Below are 2572 nucleotides of genomic sequence, written 5' to 3'. Positions count from 1 at the left end.
GAGGAGCCCTCCCCTGAGGAGGAAGGAGCTGCAGAGACAGCGTGGGATGGACTGACCCCAACCCCCATTCCTGTCCCCCTGCTCTGCTGGTAGGGAGAAGGTGGAGAAAATCGGGAGTGAAGTTGAGCCTGGAATGAAGGGAGGTGTGGGGGGAAGGTGTTTTAAGATTCAGGGTTCTTTTATCCTCTCCTACTCTGATTTGATTGTTAATAAATTAAACTAATTTCACCAAGTTGAGTCTGTTTTGCCCATGACGGTAACTGGCAAATGATCTCTCCCTGTCCTTACCTTGACCCACGAGCCTTTCAATAGATTTTTCTCTCCCTGTCCAGCTGAGGAGGGGAGTGACAGAGTGGCTTGGTGGCACCAGGCGTGCAGCCAAGGTCAACCCATCACAAATATGTTGAGGACAGAGTCTTAAAAGGTTCCTAAATATTAGAGCAGTGATGCTCTTAAAGCAACTCCCCAAAAGGACAACGGACACAAAAAGGATGAGCATCTTTAAAACCTCATACACTCACAGGACGGAGGGAATGGCACGGTGCCTGTGGCAACACTGTGGTCACTGAATGTGATGATGCAGAAAGTCCCATCCATTTATATTCCTAACAATTTTACAACATTTTAATACAAAACTTTTAATTACTTCTGAAGTTAACAATCAGATTTTCCCTTTGGGGGTGGGGGGAGGCGGGGAATGCTTCTTTTTGCTCACAACTTGCATGAACTCGTCGTTTTGGGATAGTCTTCACCCAGGGTAGTCCTCCCTACGCGTCCCCCGAGCAGCCCTCTCCCCGGGCTGGCAAAACTTCCATGGGGAGTGCAGGTAGGGCAGCAGAAATGAGGTTACCTTTTGCGGATTTGCTTCCAGCTGTTTGGAGGGGTGTGGCAATCTACGCGGGCAGAGACTTGCCCGCTGAGGCGCTGTGCCAACAGCGGGACTTTCCAGCAGCAGAAACACCTCAGCACTGCCGCAGTGGCAGAGAATGAAATGCAGACAGGGTGCTACTCCTGGGAGTCATGCTGGGAGACAAATTAAGCTGCAAAAATGCAGAAATCTGCCTAAAAATGGAGGTATGACTTTATTCTTATTCCACAGAGTACCTCAGACTTAGCAGATCCGCAGGCTAAGTATTTATAAAGCACACGAGAGAGTGAGTCCATCCTTCCCTATCACACCTGTGCACATGAGGAACCAGAGCCCATTTCCACCTGAAGTGTCACCTTGCAATGCGTTCCTAAAACATCTAGGTAAGTACTACTAAATAACTGTAGGCTTTAATTTTATATGGGATAAAACATTTTCAAAAAATGACCAGTTTTTAATCCCTACTGTTTAACTCTCGGCAGCTCGGGTCCCTGTTTCTCCTTGCATCGCCTGCACCTTTCCAGCAGCAGAGGCTGTGCCCTCCGCGCGAGCCATGTCTGCTTCACCTCCACCTTCCCTCACATCCCACTCATTGCTCCTCTTTCACTCATTATCCTCTTCCCCGTGTGCTCTGCAGAGTTCCCGGCAGTGCCGCACCCCGCGCTCCTGCCGCCCGTTCCCCCAGTCGCAGCTCAGCTCTCCTTTGCTCACCACTGGAGCACCCACAGCGCGCTTGGGTCCATGGGTCCCACCACCTAACTGCAAAGCAAAGGCCTGCAATGCATACCACCTCCTTTCTCCCACTCCATGCCACCCTTCGCCTTTCCATCTTTCCTCGGGCTTCACCTACATTCAGGTCATTCTGTGGATACCCTTCACTCAAAGTAATAAAAACTCCCGTGGGCACCAGATTTGCACTAGCAGAGAGCTGATTTGGTTGCAAAGGAAACCCCAGCACTATCACGAGAGTGCAAGGATGGGCATACCGTTTTGCACACTGGTGAAATCTGCGACGTCTATCCCCCCGTACCCAACGCGTGCTCCCGCCTAGTGCTCTGCTCCAGCCTGCCTCACACCTTCTCTGCCGCTCCTGGACGCTGATCCAGATCGGGTTCCTGGCAGAAACGACATGCTGGAGTATTTTTGAGTCTCTGCCCTCTGATGTCTACTAGAACTATATAAAAACGCCAACAGTTACATTGAAGATAAACTCATAAAACATTTGCAATGTTCTTCTAACCTGCAGCAATGCTGATACTCGGAAAGACGTTTCTGCAACGCCCATGAGCCAGCCTGGGGTTCCATTATTTACCGTTCAAATGCCTCACATGCATTCATATTAAAACCGGCACCACTTACCAATAAACTACTTTCTTGAGTCATTTCAATTCACCTTTAATGTTTAGAGAGCCTATAACCTGCCAGACAACAATCTTTTTTTTTTTTCATTTTCCTTGGAATACTTTTGAAAGAATTACCGCTATCCCCATCATGCAGCTAGGGACACGGCACAAAGTCCAAGTCACTTGCTGAACTCCCATGCAAGAAGTTCAGCAAGGACTAGCTGAGAACTTGTGTAACCCAGCCAGCTCCCACAAACCCAAATGTGCTGAGAAAAACTCTCAAACGATCTCTACATCTACGTTCTGACAGAGATCAGACCTGCCGTATCAGGTAACAGCTACTAATATCTGATAGGGATCA

Source organism: Egretta garzetta, unplaced genomic scaffold (assembly GCF_000687185.1).
Source record: "Egretta garzetta isolate BGI_Z169 unplaced genomic scaffold, ASM68718v1 scaffold679, whole genome shotgun sequence".
NCBI lineage: Eukaryota > Metazoa > Chordata > Aves > Pelecaniformes > Ardeidae > Egretta > Egretta garzetta.
Note: the sequence above shows the minus strand (reverse complement) of the source record.